General features: G+C 45.7%; 1 protein-coding gene across 4 annotated transcripts in view; it reads left to right on the forward strand.

Moving 5' to 3' along the window:
* Positions 1 to 17,423, forward strand: part of rbfox1 (RNA binding fox-1 homolog 1) — a 417,007-nt gene that overhangs the window by 255,062 nt on the left and 144,522 nt on the right. The window lies entirely within an intron of this gene.

A 17,423-nucleotide genomic window follows, 5' to 3' on the forward strand; every position in this document is an offset into this window, starting at 1 on the left:
GTTGAGCCAACATGGTGTGTCCCCTTTGAGCCCTGCGGATATCTGCTGTTGGTCCACCTGACAGGTGTCTCAGCCGTGGCTTAAAGGAACAGCTCAGCGATAAAACATGTGGCTCTGCCTGTAAAGTTAAACTGTCACAACATCAGTGCCGGGCTGGTACTGCACCCATCTGGGACATGGATCACCTCTGGAAAGGGTGTCTGCAGGAGCAGATGGAAAACGCTCCACCTGTCTGTCGTTTCTCTTGTTAACACCCCACTCGTACGTACATGGGCACGCAGGTAGCGTATGGACAATTAAGAAATAAAAAAACCTAAAACAAACAAATGACAAACCGCCCCCCCCAGGCTAGACCTGCTCAGAAGCCCTGAACACAGAAGCGTGTGGATACGGTCACACACAGCAAAATGCTTTTAGACATTAATTATGCAAGTGGAATTTAATGCGCTTCACGTGGCCAGTTGGATTCCTCATGAACCATGAACTCTGTTGTAGGGGGCAGGGTGGGGGATGGGGTAACATGATATTTCAGTAAAAATTGCGTTCCTGTGGGACGGTGTCCTGAGTTTCCAGGGTTTTTTTGAGGTTGGTACTGCACGGCTGACGAAATTCAATACGCTCGCAGGAGCAGAGGAAATCGGTTCAGCGCCCGACGGTTTACCGTTCCGGGCGTAATGGACGGTCCAGCGAATGCCTGTGAGGTTTTAACAGTATTCGGAGGGGTGGAAAAAAATCTAGGCGCAGATGAAATTTGAGATTTTTGTCATTTTGAAGGAGATCAATGAAGCTTTGCTAATAATTTGCCGTGGGGCCACCTCCGGGGACGTGCCATTTATCACCAAATACCAGCGCCGGCCGAACCAATCACAACGCATCTGCCTCTGGCGCCTTGGCCAGCTCCGCTGTTGCTGTTAATTTTTGAGTGCTTTTCTTCCTCTAGGAAAACAACATTTTTTGATTGTTCCTCAGCGCATTAATGACTTTTTCCAGTGTGAACAAACGACGCGCCTCGTCCCGCAGGCCTTCGGGCCGCGCGGTTCTTTATGCGAGCTCATTTGGAGCGCGGGAGACGCACCAAGTGGTGCTGCGGGTGGGGAACGTTTCCGAGTTTTGGGCCGAGAGACGAATATTTGCTTTTACTGTAACTTCAAAGACTCGATCTTACTTTAGCTTAGCGATGTGAAGTACATCACAGGGATCTTCCGGCGCGGTGTTTATTTTATATTGCTTGATTTGATCGGATTTATTTCTTAATGAGCGGGAATGCAGCGCAGGCACATAAGCGTGAGGCTAAAGTGACGTGTAAGAATATGCAACACGCTCTGGAAAGTGAAGTTACTGAGGACATAAACTTCATGTTGGTTTTGTCTGAGAACACTGTGGCACATTCTTCCTGTACACCATCGAGGGAATCCTCCCTCCCTCCCTACCACCTGGAACATAGCTTGTGTGATTTGTTTTTATTTTTTAAACCCCCTTTTTTAAGGTGTAACATTCTAATGTGGATATAAAAGTCATTACCTGCAATTTAAAGCAGCGGAGTGCTAGATCACTGACTTTGAATTCTGTGGAAAAGAAATCCAAAAAACCTCCTGAAAGGGTTAAGGGAATTTTCAAAGGGAATATGGGAGATGTCTGCAGCTCCTGGGCTTCTGTTGTCAGGGCTCCCAACAATCCGAGATAGAAACACGGAGCGCTTCCTGCGGTTCATAGCAACCCAAGAGAATTCCATATCATTAGACAGTAGCTAAGTGTCTGGGAGTCAATGTCATGAGTCAGTGGCCATGTCAAGTGCTTCATTTCCTAAGCTGTGTGATGTCTCGCGGACAAGATAGACCGCTAAATTTAGTCCTCTATAGTTCCTTTCCATTTTCAAATCTTCAACTCATTCATGACGAAAAACCTAGATTGTGGTACTCAGACTGTTTCATGGGCCTTTTCAGTTAAAAGGTTTTGAAAATACTGTGCATTCATTGGGAGAGATGAATAATCACACTGCCGCTAATACGACTTCCTCTCACGGGGAAATTGTCCTATACATAATTACTTTCTTTTAAAAAAAAAAAGAGAAGAAGAATATAAAAAAACAATCCTTGAGGTTGTCTTCGCATTAGACCTTATAATCTGACTGATGCTAGCCTTGCTCGCTTCTCTTTTGGGATCCAATATTCCTCTCTATCATGTTTTTTTTTTCATTAATTGCACGCAGACAGATGGCCAAGTTACCAGTAACATATAGTCAGCCTGCAATTTGTCACAGAGTCAGTACAGCTGCTCAATTTAATGGGCCGTCCTTATTATTTATTTATTTGCAGACAAGTGTAGTATAATTGAAAAACTTGAGAACAAATTAGCCAGGTGTTAAAGTGTCTATACAGCAAAAAGGTGTGTGTGTGTGTGTGTGTGTGTGAGAGAGAGATACTGTGCCTGTGTGTGTGTGGGTGAGTGTGGTATACTGTGTGTATGTACATGTGCGTGATATATTTGTCTTACTTGTCTGTGTGTGTGTGTGGTATACTGTATATGTGTGTGTATACTGTGTTATACTGTGTGTATGCGCATGTGCGTGGTATATTATTCTTACTTGTGCGTGTGCGTGTGATATACTGTGTGTATGTGTGTGCATATGTGTGGTATACTGTGCCTGTGTGTGTGTGGGTGCGTGTGATATACTGTGTGTATGTGTGTGCATATGTGTGGTATACTGTGCCTGTGTGTGTGTGGGTGCGTGCGATATACTGTGTGTATGTGTGTGCATATGTGTGGTATACTGTGCTTGGGTGTGTGTATTTGTGATAGCCTGTGTGTGTAGTATATTCCCTGTGTGGGTGGACATACATACTCATATAAAATGTGTGTGCGCGTGAGTGCGTGTTTGTTTTTTGTTGTTTTTGTCGCCATGTTTTCCCTGTGTAGCACAGGCAGGGTAAGGTCTACTCGGAGCGATGGCAGCGCTGCCGTTAATGCATGAGCACAGGCAGTGCGAGGGCCTGTCGTCACTGCAGAGGAGGGAGGGGGGCACGGCACGGCACCCCGGCTGTAAATACTCACATTTCCACAGGAGCCCAAAACAAGCCCCCAGCCCCATCACTCACGGGCTGAGAGATGGAGGGTGAAGCGCTGTCATAAATCCCGCTGTATGAGCGGTGTGGGAATGTGCAGCGCTTTAGCGCCGCCCCCCTCCCCCCCCCCCCCCCCAAGCCCGGAGCGGGATCGTGCAGCAGCGGCAGCCCCGGAGAGCCTCACAGTCTGCTCTGCTGAGGGAGTCCGCCAAACACGCAGCTCAGAGGGGCTGAGAACCTCCGCTCCCATCGCACCGCGTTTCGCCGTTTTTTTGGGGGTTTTTTGACAAAAGTGTTTGAAGCGAACGCCACTGAATCCCCGTGTTGTTAAAAAGACCCGCGGTGAGGTGCGTTACCGTACCGCAGTGCTGGAGAACGGCGGCCCAGAGCCAAGCGGAAATGGCATATGCTGCCGCTCTGGGTCGACGCGTGCTTTAAATTAGCCAACCGCATTACGGTAGTATGGCAGAAAAGAAGGGAAAGGCAGGCTGGGACAGCCCGTTCTGCGGTGGCCCTCTTTATGGCTAAGGTCTGCCGCGGCTTTGGGAACAGATGAATGCTGGTGGATTAAAAGCATGAATGCGGTACAAGTTAATAATGAAATATACAGTCACTCCAATTTCAATGATTTTTAAAGTGGGTCACATGGAATCATTTAAATAATTTATGCCCCCCCACGCACACACACACACGCATGCTCACATGCACACACGCTCACACGCTCACACACACACACACACACACACACACATGCACGCTCGCTCACACGCGCACACACACACACACACACACACGCACGCTCGCTCGCTCACACGCACACACACACACACCACCGGACCCTCAGACATGAATGATTCTCTCATGGTCAGACCTTTAACACTGCATTATGACAACCTGTCTGGATCCCCAGAATATGAGAGACCGACTCAACTTCGTTCTGCAATTTTTATATATCATTTATGACATATGACTCAGCTTATGTAATATATCATTTTTATATAATATTACAGAATTTGTAATAAGATGAGAGGGAGAGTGCGAGAGTCTGATTCCAGTAAGGAAAACTGGAAATAGCATTGTCACATGACAGTGGTTACATTTGAAATGTTCTTTTTACTGACTGAAAGACAAGCCAGACAATAACAAGGCTATTTAAATAAAGGAAAGGAGGGAGGGAGGGAAAGGAGGAGGGAGGGAGGACGGAGGAAGTCATCATTTTTACAGCGACATTATACTGCTGTTTACAGATTTGTGTGCTTCTGCATTTCTTGTTTACTGTCCTCGGCTAAGACTTTCTTTCTTTTTTTATGCCACAATTTCACAATTTTCTTACTTTTATAATTGTGTGTGTGTGTGTGTGTGTGTGTGTGCGTCCATGCATGCGTGTGTTTAGACAGATGGGGCGTTTAGGAAATGTTTATTTCTGCAGTCTGCAGCCTGTAATATTTACATCTGTAACAGAATTATACAAGAGCGATGTGATTCTACTTTCATTTAAAATGATTCAATCTGAACATAATGAATGACTTGACTATGCAGTCGTGGATTTCAAATGCAGTCTCTCCTCACTGGCAAAATGGTTTTGTATTCTGACACACCTTGCCTCTTCGGCAGGCAGGATGTTGTCTGCTTCATGGTATTCACAGAATTCATACTTTAAATGGTTACATGTATAATTGCATAATTGCCAAGACCATTCATGTTACTGGAGACTTATTAAAGCAGCGCTGTCTCACTTGGGGGCTGAGCCAGCAAACTCCTGGTCACTGGTGAAATCTCGAGCTGTGTGCTATCACATTGTTTGCTTTGGGCAAGAACCACCATTTTGAACTTTCCAAAGTTTTTACTGTACGTTCGACAAGTTTCGCGGTGCCGACAGATTTTAAAATATTGTTTGGACCTAAAAATCATTTTTAATGTATGAATTCATTGTTCACCAAAAAAATGAAATAAAAAAGCAGACAGGAAGTATTAATCAGCATTACACGAGCAGTGGGTAGGGACAGAACATAATTTTGATCTACAAAGGTGAGCTGGCATTTTTACATTCACTGTTTCTGTAATTTATGAAGACTCTGTTAAATTTGACATAATTGTGCCTATTATATGTATAATGATAAATTAATTATTATATCAGTATCCCGCAAGTATACCTTATATCTCTGCAGTGGCACTGTTATATTATTTTAGATTACTGGTTAAGGAGAACAGGCTGAACTGAGGGGAGTCAGGAACGGTATTTGGCATTAGGTTAAAAGGTTGTTGAAAACCTCATTGACTCTCTGTTTAAAGAGGAGTTTAAAGACCAGCCCAAACAATTATTGTTTGTTGTTTTTTAAACTCAGTTGTTATGTGAAGTGTGCAGATGTCAGTTGGAGGCTATGGCCCAGTCACTCACACTTTGTAATGGGAAGGTCTGGCTTTGAAATACTGCCATCGTTTGTGTTTTAACAGGCTAATAAAACCATGTAAAACCATGTAAAAATTGATCCAGCACCAGGCTTGTTTGGCTGGTTCCAAGGGGCGTGTGTGTGCGTGCGTGTGCGCATGGGTGTGTTGAGATAGTCACACAGACTTGCCAGAGTGGTGTTGGGGGTGATCATAGTTTAAATCTTTTTTCTTTTTTTAACACTTTGTTTAATGTAGTAAATTATGCTCTGTCAGGACTATAATGAAGAGAAATGCTTGATATCGCTACTCTAGATAATGGAGCATAATTTTGGCCCAGCAAGAAAACCATCATTGCTGATCTTTTGCACTTGAAAGCTTTTAATTAACTTATTTTTCAATCCCAAAGATGAACACTTTGTCAAACAATATTTCAAGTAGGGTACAAGTCACAGTAATAAAGGAGAGGGTGGGGAACCCAGTTCCGCTTTGGGGCTAGCAGCCCGTTCCTGAGACCCCCCCTCCCCATAGACACACACACACGCTCACACCCGCACTCACACACACCCACACACACACACACACACACTCACACACTCACACATATTCCCCTCCTGGGGATCTTTTCTTTTTCCTTTTTTTTTTTTTTTTTTTTAGTTTAGTGTTTAATCACGGAATCTGGACCATGATGTTTGTGACAGGTAATTTCCTTAATGTAGGTGACAGAGATGGATTGCGCGGTGGCCCTATTGGACGATGGGCTTTTTGTGGCGCGGTGATAAGACCGGGCTGAGGGTTATCTGGGTAGGAAGGCCTGAAAACCGTACGCCAACCTAATAAGTCCCCGGGTACGGGCGCGGCGTCGTGCGCCGCCGCTCGGGGGAGGGGCCTGCTGCCGTCGCCAGATGGGGAGCAGCGCCCCATCGGAAAGGGGGAGGGGGGGGCGGAAGAGAGGGAAAAAAATTAAAAAAGGAATGAATTTTATTAGAGCGACTGTAGCAGCTGGGCCCTGAGAATGCGTCACGCTCCTCGGCCCGTTCATACATCACGGGAGAGCCGGACAGCCTCGCCGCTCCGCTCCCTCAGAGGCCTGTTAATGCGCGCTTACAAGTTCACCACCGCCTCCATTTTCAGATATTTCACATTTTAATCAGAGCCCGAGTCCCTCGCACCCCACGGCTGGTCCCTCTGAAAGGGACCCGCTAGGAATATTTTCAGAGGGACGATGTTCCCGAACCGTGTGTGCGTGTACGGGTATGCGGCGCGTGCGCGTGTGACCGTGTGCAAGCCAGGGGTGGAGAAATGAGGGGGGGCTTCGTTGTTTGTATTGAAGGGTTGAAGTATTATGTGTGTATTGCATCCATTGTATTTACTTTGGCTTCACTGTGCACGGTGGCAAATGGTTTTTGATTGTTGCCTTTTTGTTTGAAACATACGGTGTCTTTAAGCATATGCTCTGTCATATCTTCATATATAATTTAAATGTGTTATTATTTTGCAGTTTAGTCTCTGCTTCTCGAGGTCTGTTGTCGCTGAAGGGGCAGATTTCTCTCCTGTCTGTAGAGAGCTTGATCTTATTTACTCCGGGAAACTCAGGGCGGCAATCGTTTTGTTGGGTCTGCCCAGGGCCTTCCTGGAAGAATAATGTGTGGACCGTGAGTAACATTATTTACATCATCTCTCATGTTCCGCCACAAGCCGCTTCTTTTTCTCTTTTTTTTTTCTGTTTCTCTTTTTTTTTTTCGTCAGCCAAATTGGGAAGCCTTGTTAACACACCAGTATGAAAGTGGAAGTTTCATGCGCGCTGACATAATTAATGAGGAAGCGACGAGTTTGGCCAATTAACACCGCGGGGAAAAGGGAGAAATGGGCCTCTCGCACGCTCGCCGCGGCTCGGCTAAAGACCGCAACGCACAGCAAATAAATGGCAAGCCTTTTAATGAGCTGCGGGACGGAGACGGGAGAGAGGCCCGCAAAGGATGCTGGGTAAACACATCCCGCTTTTTAAGCTGGTAAAGGTAATTGATGATCTTAGTTAAGAGCTTCGCTGAGGAAAAACACCCAGACATTGCTGGAGAGGAATAAGCGACAGTTATTAGACGGTTCCTTTTGAGAATTTCTGTTTGTGTGCGCACATGCGAGGATGTTTGTGTTTGCGTGTTACCTGGCCCACAGTGCAGTTATACGGCCCTTCAGTGGAGTTGGTTTGCTTTTTTGAAGCTTATTTATTTATTTATTTATTTTAGCTACTTTTCTATTCCCTTTTCTTGTGTTTCCTGCCTATATTGTACTGCCAACTTAGATTTAAACCTGTCCTATTAAAGCAGCATAATCTACCTATTTCTGAGGCTGCAAAATGGCTCCCCTATCTCCAAAGATCCAAGAATTCATACAATAGCCTACGGATAGCAATGTCCAGCAATGTAGAGTACAGTACGCCTTTTTCACAAGGGTGGCAGGTTTGGTATCACTCTGATGTACTGTAGGGTGTGGTGCATCCAGTGACAATTCTGCGTATAAATGCTGAAGCATTTGTTGGTGTTCAGCACTTGGCTGCAAGCTCTTCTGCTGTTTTGCTGTGTTTCTAATTGTGTTGTTCTGCTCTGGTCTGCTTAGTGCTTTTACGACTAATATAATTCAGGTTTGAGTGCTATGCTCGAGGGTACGATAGCATTGCCTCTGGCTTTTCAGGAGTTGCGTCCACAACTTCGTAGTGATACGTCCAGTCTCCTGTCCAGTCCCCCTCTTCCGAGAGAGACAGGTCATTCAATGGCGTCTCAGTGAACGGTGTCCCTCAGGACGAATCAGGCGCATTATTTGGCACTTGCTTTCCAGAGAAATTGAAATGAGGATGGGGCGTGTCCATCTGCTGTGTCAGATCACCACGGTGGACAGGCAGGAGACATCTGGAGATGGTCTATTGACCGACCCTCCTTCCCGTACCTCGTGTTCCCTCTTAACCGGGGGTCCTCAATCTTATCCCCAAAGGACCGGCGTGGGCGCAAGCTTCTATTTTAACCGAGCCGCAAGACACCTGATTCTGCATATCAAGGCCCTTAGCAAAGACTCCAGTGGTTGATTAGTAGAATGGGGTGTGTAACTGCTTGTTTGGAACAAAAGCCTGCCCCCACACCAGCCCTTTCTGATTGAGGACCCCTGCTCATAAACAAAAGACAGTCCCTACTGGCCTGACTGTGCCCTTTTTTTTTGTGATTCTCGTGGAAGTTAGAAGTCGGGCCGCTAATGACATGCTAATGATTTCCACAGAGTGCCTCTCTGCAGAGCTCTTTCATCTCTGAATACAGACCCAGGCGCTAGTTTGGAGGCTGGGCCACAAGCGCATGCGCCAGGACATTAAACGCATGCATTATTGAAGCCTTACCATGTGTTCGTCTGTTCCCCATTTTCCTCAACGCGTCCTTTTCCATGTGCGCTCCAGTCACTTCCATTCTGAAAGTGTCTGCGACATTTTGTTAAAAATCGCAGGTCTCTTGTTCCGATCATCAACGCGAGCTGCTACTTAGCCGAGGGAAAATAATATCTCTACGTCATTGCTGCAAATTGACCATGGCCAACTTCCAGGATTGTTATTAAAGGGCATGCATATACGGATTTAATCAACATTTCTTCGTTAAATGTTTTCAGGCCTTATGCTGAATCGCAAACTGTTCGCTACACCTTGAGACAAATTCTGTGAAAGGGCGTGTGTGTAAACAACAAACTTTAAAAAAGACAAACCTCTCATTTTACTAATTCGCCATCTGCACCCCGTGCCTCAGTCTGTAAATCCACGACGGTGCTCAGTCTTTGTCGTATTCCCGCCGCGTGCTACGCACAGCACACAGCCCGTTAAACATACATGAGATATCTTTTACTAACACGGTTTCTGAACATGCTTGGAGCAGGCTACAGTATTAATATGGCATCCATCAAAGAAAATGGGAACCGCACCAAGTAAAATGAACCGCAGATGAGGATGATTCAGAATGCACCTTGATGTTGTCAGTCTATGAAGTCTGCGAAGGAAGCCTCTGTAAAATGCAATTAATATACTGTATGTTCCCTAACTTTGAGCATTTTTTATCATTTTTGCGCACGCAATTGTTGTCATGTAGCTGGCTGTTTATTTGTGGCCACATCTCGACATGCCTGTTTTTTAAAAGCACAGATAATATTGCGGCATTAGTGTGGCGCGTGCGGAGGGAAGCAATTTGCTCAAGCTATCTATCCGGGTTAATTTCTCACACGTTAGCAACACAATCAACCCCCCTCCCCAGAAAAAACCGCACACCCCCGCGACAGAACAGCCAGGTGTGGATAAACACAGGTGTGGGGGTGGGCCCCCCCCCCCCCCCCCCCCCGCCATGTTAAACAGTTAATTAGCGCGCTCCTGTCCCGGCTGCCGGGGCTGTGGATCCGTAGGAGGAGGGAGCTCTGGCAGTCCTGTCAGCCGTCAGCTCCGAGGGCTCCTTCCCCCGCTGAACTCTCGCCGTATCGGGCAACCCACGGCTCTGTCTGTCAGTCGCGACTCCCCACCCCCACCCCCTGCCCCCCCCCCCCCCTCCCTCTGCAGGCCCAGCTGCCCCTTCCGTGTGCAGGCTCCACTCCGCAGCAGAGCGATAGGCTAACGGACGCTAACGGACGCTAACGGACGCTTGCTGGCGGCTCCCAGTTTTAGCACGGCTTCTGCTCGCTGCTCTCTGGGACTGGATGTCCAACAACTCCGCTCCTCGCTCACAAACACTGCACTGCTTTGACCTGTGTGGGGATATTCAATGAAACGTTTTTATTTTATTTTATTTTATTGTTTTACTTCATTTAACTACTTGAGTTAGTTTTTTTCTTGTGTGGTATACTTCAGAAAAGATCCACATTCCATTATAAGTGTTATAGTATATGTTTTTTATGTAAATGTTTCTGCGTATTGCCGGCCATATAGTCAGTGAGATGGTGTTACAGGCTTATGGCATGTTGATGGAGGGCTTCAGATTCTCGTAAATTGGTGACGTGCGTGTTCTTTATTGCTGTATGCTTCAGCCAGTCCTTCTAAAAACAAAATATTCTTTAAAAACAGAATTGTGTGCACAGCCGGCCGTCTCTGAGTGCCACTTTACTGTTAAATGGGAACATATTTTTTGGGGGTACATTATCTCCACTGCGACGCGTCTCACTCAAAGCCCAACTTGACTAATAGGGATATCAATCGATCTGTGAAAATTCCCCTTTTACCATCACTGTCCTGGACACAAAATTGCAATATTAATTAGAAAAACGGGAGGGGGCAGGGGGAAAAAAAGTGATTTGCTAAACGCTTGACACACTTCATTTCTGGATGGAAATGAAAAAAAAATGGGTTATTGATTGGTTAAAATGGGCCCATTTGCAATATATCATCTCCAGTGTAATCGTGACTGTCATGGATTCATTACCCATTTCATGCCATTTAAACTGGGCTCCGGAATTGCATTGATCTCGCAAACTCCGATTTGGAGAGAACAGATTCCTTTTTTCCACCAGTTATTTTTCATGAGCAGGGTCAGCGGCAGGGTAAGGTGAGTCCAGGATCCATGTATGCTATTATACGCTACACGCCAAACGAGCAGGATCTTTAAAACGTCAAGATATAAATTCTCTCTCATGCCTGTTCACTCAAACCTAAAACCATCACATGTGTATATATTTTCATTTTAAATTTGCTGATAACAGTAGCTAATCTTAGATATTTAATTAATCTTTGCCCTTTCTATACATACTGGTGAGCCAGCATTTGGGGATTTGAGGGGACCAGGTTCCCACTCCGAGCCTCTGCGAAAGGAAGGCGGATCAGTGGCTCTTGCAGGCCAGGAGCCTGATGAGGACAGCTAGTGTCAGTGTGCACCGTGCCCACCTCCATACCCCTAACCCATCTCCATACCGCTAACCCACCTCCATACCGCTAACCCACCTCCATACCGCTAACCCACCTCCATACCCCTAACCCACCTCCATACCGCTAACCCACCTCCATACCGCTAACCCAGCTGCACAGTGTACACCCAGCCTCATCCCCAGCCAGACCCCAGCCAGGCCCAGCCAGCCCCCCCCAGGCCCAGCCAGACCCCAGCCAGACCCCAGCCAGACCCCAGCCAGACCCCAGCCAGACCCCAGCCAGACCCAGCCAGGCCCCCCCAGGCCCAGCCAGACCCCAGCCAGGCCCAGCCAGACCCAGCCAGGCCCAGCCAGCCCCCCCCAGACCCCAGCCAGACCCAGCCAGGCCCCAGCCAGGCCCCGGCCAGACCCCAGCCAGACTCCAGCCAGGCCCCGGCCAGACTCCAGTGCCCAGTGAACCGGGGGGTGTAGAGGTTTAAAAATGGCGACGCTTCCCCCAGCGCTAATAAAGTTGGGCTCAGCTGCCGTGCGATCTCCCCACGCCCCTCACGACCCCCCCCCAAGCTTATCTCCTACCCCCTGCCATGGTCTGGCTGCTGGCCCAACCCCCCAAGCCACTGCTCTCTGGTGGACGGCCAATCAGATCCCCCGCTGCGTGAGTCCTCAGCTGGAGGGCCTCGTAGAGCCACCATGACGCCCATGTTGTTCTTTTGTGGTTCAGACCTTTTGTTTTCTGATTTATTTTCTTTTTTTGGGGGGGCCCCAACGTGTTTTGGGGAGAATGAGTTCTCTTTTGAAAAACTGAAATCAAATGCTGTCTGTTCTTTTTGTAGAAGTTACGCATTGTGTTCTCTTAAAGTTTTACCTTTTGTAAATTGTTTCAATGTTTTCAGCCCCCTGTGAATGTCCATAGTGTTTAGTAACACTTGGGGAAATCACCAGAGATTTCCCCCTCTCTCTTTCACACTCTCTCTTTTTCTCTCTCACACACTCTCTCTTTCTCCCTCTCACTCACTCTCTCTCTGTAAGTCTCTCTCCATCTCCACATTGCGCCATCTTGGGAACGGCTTCTCTGGCTGTTTTTGTCTTTGTGTCTGTTTCAGATCTATGGTATCATAAAGCCTTAAGGGCTTAAAAGCTTGCAATGCCTTTAAGCGCGGACGCTAGCGATGTTTAGCATGCCGGCCCTCGAAGGGAAGCTATGCCTCCAAAAACTGAAGAAAGTTTGGTTCTTTATTTCGTTATTTTCCTCTCATTTCCCTTCTGTTTTCAGGCTTGTCAGGCATCAGCTCTGGAGGCAGGCTGGTGAATAATTGAAAGGGTAAAAAGTCAGTGGTCAGCCATTTTCCCCCCAGTCGAGCCATCCATGTTTGCACAGTGAAACAGGGGGAGGGGGGGGGGGTATATTTTCAAGCTTTTTTTTTGTGTCCTGCACCAGACGGCTGGGAACACCACAGTCATTTAAGGTCGTTGCCAAGGAGAGAGAGAGTAAAGAAGTTCCAAAAATAAAAACCGCTGACCTATTATTAGCTGCACTAAAGGATATAAATGTATTAATAAACAAATCGCTTTTGAAGCGCTTTTGTGCGATGCTTAACTGATTAGAAGCCTGCGAAGACACGCTTGACAAGAAGCATTTCTGAAGACTGCAGATTGTTGTCAGCAATCACATTTTTTCTTTTTTAAAGCCCCCACTAGTCATATCTACTGCTGCTAGGGGGCAGCAGAGGAGCGCAGCGGTAAGGGAGCTACAGTCCTGTAACCGGAGGGTTGCCAGTTCACATCCCATGTGGGGCCCTGCCCCCTTAAGCATTTACCTCGGCCCCTGAAAGGCTTCAATAACTATACGTCCGTGGGACCGGGATGTGGCGGGTGCCGCAGAACGGATGAAGCGCGTCTCCGCTTCCTCGACACGTTACCGCTCCGAAGCCCGCGTTGCGTTACTGTCGAGTCACCACAGAGGACTCGCTGCGCGGCTTTGAAATCGCAGGCTGTGCTTTTTGTCTGATGGCTCTGTGCACGGTTATATTATGTAAATGCTACTCGCCGCGGTGTTTTGTTGTTGTTATTGTTGTTGCTGTTGTTGTGTTATTTATTAATTTATTTGCTCGCAGGAAAATTGGCCCCATGGCTGTTGTTGAGAGAGAGCGTCACTTGGCTTCTTTTTTTTTTTTTTTTGCGGGCTCATGCCCATTTTTATTCTTCTCATTTTTATCACTCTTTATCTCCGTGGCTCATTGTTCATTCCATGGCACCTGTGGGACAGAACGGGAGGGGGCCGGGTCAGGTCTCGTACCGATTGCCAAAATTCACCTGGTTCACTTGTGGACACACTGTGTGGTGCCATATGCTTCGCTAAAGGACTGGATTTCTACACACCCCTGCACAAACACAGACACACACACACACACACGCTCACACACACACACACACACACACGCACGCTCACACACACACACACACGCACGCATACACACACACACACACACACACGCATACACACACACACACACACACACACAACAACAACACTCACGCTCGCACATGTACGCAGGTCAGTTGATGGAGTTAGTGGAAGAGCTGGGTGTTTTAATAGATGTACCAATAAAATTATTCTTCATTATTAGGTGAGATCTTCATAAAGTCTTGATCTCTGAGTTAAGAGCAGCTAGTTAAGAAGAGAGCAATTTCATTAAATCTTTTATAAGAGATGGGGATTTTTCAAGATGTGGAACTTGAATGGAGATCAGCTAGCACCAGAGCAAAGAAAAGTGTCATTAGTATTTAATTACAATTCTCCTCATTTACACACTGTCCGCTTTATTCTCTCAGTGTGTGGTCATTAACGTTTGAGGACTTTTGTAAGGATGAAAAACCCTTTTTATTCTCTGTATTGCGTGGGCTTATTATTGAGGAAAATAATTGTATGTATGTGTGTGTGTGTGTGTGTGTGTGTGTGTGTGTGTTTGTGTGTGTGTGTGTGTGCATTCCTGTTTCTTCCCAACTGCCAAACTAATATGCAGCTTGACCATCCATCATTTTTACTGTATTACCTACTGCTAGTACTAATAAAAAGTAATTACGATTATTGAAATCCATTCAAAAGCAATGGAGTAAAATTAATAATAATAATAATAATAATAATAATAATAATAATAATAATACATTATTTAGTGTTTGTGCACATAATATCCGAGTGTGATCAGCCTTTGACTAAATATCTGCGGTGCTACAGTAAGTGCATCAGTAAAAGGAATAAATGTGAATTCATATCTAGTATAAACTTTTTGTTCTGAGGTTTATGGATAACATTCAGATAATATCTGTATTGTTCAGACACAGTCTTGATCATCCCCCTGTGAAGTTTGCTATACAGCAAATATGAACCTATGCACGCACTCTCCCCTTGGGCAAGCATAATGTGTATGAAGTAGAAAATAAATGGAACGTGTATGTGTGTCTGCATTATATAATATATGTTTATGTCAAAATGTTTTTATGGTAGAATTAATACCCATATTTTTCTGTGTATGGTGATATCTTACTGCTTCTTAAGGCTATCGAGCCTCTCAACCCAAACCGTGGCTAAACCCCGGCCTAAAGCTAAAAACACAGCAAAGTTTTGTATGAATAAAAAGATATGGGGTGTGGCCACAGCTGCACGTGGTTATTGCCTGTGAACACGGTGTAAATCCCCCGTTTTACTGTCGTCCAATAAAACGGCAAGGCAAACACAAACGCAGTAAAAGGAGAGAGCCGAACTCGACGCCCCTTCACACTGCGATGGCGCTAACGCTGACGGTGAAGACGCGACGCCTTCCTCGTCCGGCGCGTGTGTTAAATTAATGTACCCTGCAGTATCTCTCTCAGCATCCCTCTCTTTACACTACCTTCTTTATTTTATTTTATTTTCATTTTTTTCCTGTGCGGCGGGACGGTGGATACCTGCTCCCGCCTGATTTGTTTAGCTCGCCTTCGCCGAAAAAAACAGCGGAAAGTCGAAAGAATGGAGGAGTCGCAAATGGGTGTCTGGAGCTGAAAAAAAAAACTGTCTTTCCTTGAGGCTAAGAGAGAGCGAGAGAGAGCGTGAGAGAGAAAGGCGGAGAGGAAGAAAGCGGGAGAGCGAGGGGTGGGAGGGGAGACGCACACTTCTGCAGGGGCAGGATGGAGTAGAGCACTCTGCGCAGTGCTGTCCATTATTCACTCTGCCCTTTTTTATTGAACCCCCCCCCTTTTTCAATTAAGTACTCTTGCGTAATGTGCAAAGCAACATCGATTTTCATGACTTGGTTTTCATTATTGTAACAAGCTTCTGCAGATCCTGCCGTGTGAGAGGGTGATGTTCTTTGGCAAATCACTCTGGGCGTTTGAGACGGTGAAGAGAGAAGGGTGATATGAGATGAATTTCTGTCTCCTTCTCTCTCTGTCTTTCTCTCTCTGTCTCTCTCACTCTTTCTCTCTCTCTCTGTCTGTCTCTCTCCCTCTCCATCATTCCCCTCCTATCTCCTTTTCATGAGAAACGCGGTATTGTTTTTCATCAGAAGCTGTAAGTTAAACTTTCCCTGTAACTTGAATGAAATATGTATCGACTAAGCAGAGAAATAACTCGCTGGATGATTTTAAACTGGGCCATAGTTAATTCATGAGAGTTTTAGGCTCCTGAGTGGTGCATTTGGGTAAGACACCACACAGTGGTATATGGATGAACCCCATGGTTTTGGATTGAATCTTACCAGTAGTGTCTGTGGCCGGTAGCTCTGTAGGGCCACATGCAATGGGCGATTGCCTTGCCCAGGGTAGGGGTCGGGTAGGGGTCAGTGTTCTCTGCTCTCTAGGGACCCCCGTTGGTCGACCTGGTGTCTGTAGTCTCTGCGTGCCAAAGCCACACATTGGTGCGGAATTGGACATGTTCGTGCCCACTTTGGGTGAATATCTATCTTTTTTATATAACTCTGTCAGTTTTTTTTTTTTGCTCTCTCTACATTTTACGACATGAGAGCCAGAACACAGTGCTTCGTGCAGTGCTGAAATGAATTATTTACTATTCCATTTTATATGGTTCAGGTAAATGGCCGTTTTGGAGGCTGCAGTTAGCCTAAGAGAGTGGCTAAGTTGTCCCCTAAAAGGTATTTTTTAGCTTAACTGACATTTTGCGTGTAGACTTTTCTCCAAAGAAATGAATAATGTATGCTCTTCCTCAATTAGAGTTTGTTCTATCCTTTGCATTGTTCATTTAGAATTTAGGATGCAACTGCCAAGAGATCCCATTATGAGTTTTGTATTTGAGTTACTGTTTTGTGCAGGAACCACTGCACTGTGCCCCAACAAACCAGCCATTTGTAAGTGAATAAATGTTTAATGTGTTAGGGACTTCGTTACCTCCTTGCACAGTCTTTGAGCTCATATACTGACTCCCCGTTTCAGTAAAACTACAGTGCAATTTGGACCTAAGGGGTAATACCAGTTATGGGTCATTTGTGCACGAGCTGTTTCTTATATTTATTACTCAACATCGTTCAGTAGTTTGAATGACTGTAAAGCTCATACCTTTGCATTAGAAATTAAATGCATGAGCTCAGTTTCGTGTAATTACTGACAATGGATCCTGGGGATGATGCAATCATTTTATTCTGTTTTAGCCTATACTTTTTTCTGAATCTGTGAAATTCCATTACAGATTATTTTTAATATCCAATATGAATGCATACAGCCAGAGCAAATAAAACATAAGTTTATCATGGGGTATGTGTATGTTAGATCTGCTACAGTCATATAATGTACAGTAAGCTGGATATGTGGGATAGAAATTGGTACTTGATATATGTAAATTCCTAAATTCTGGGTCTGTTCGATGTGAAACCGATAGTTTGTATTGTCGGCAGATGTTATTAGCATTTGCTCAACCCCTTTACAATGCATCACAAGTAACCGTAACCATCACAAGCGCAATGCAATAGTTCTATAACTAGCACTAGTACTGCTCTGACCAAAGGAATGAGTCTACGTGGATGTTTTACAGTAGTTCAGGGAAATGCGCGACCAGTCTCGGCGATGAGTAACTGGACTCTATGATTATTTTCTGGAAAAGTCCAACTTATTAACCTT

The sequence above is a fragment of the Conger conger genome, chromosome 16, assembly GCF_963514075.1.
Source record: "Conger conger chromosome 16, fConCon1.1, whole genome shotgun sequence".
In the NCBI taxonomy this organism is placed as follows: Eukaryota; Metazoa; Chordata; class Actinopteri; order Anguilliformes; family Congridae; genus Conger; species Conger conger.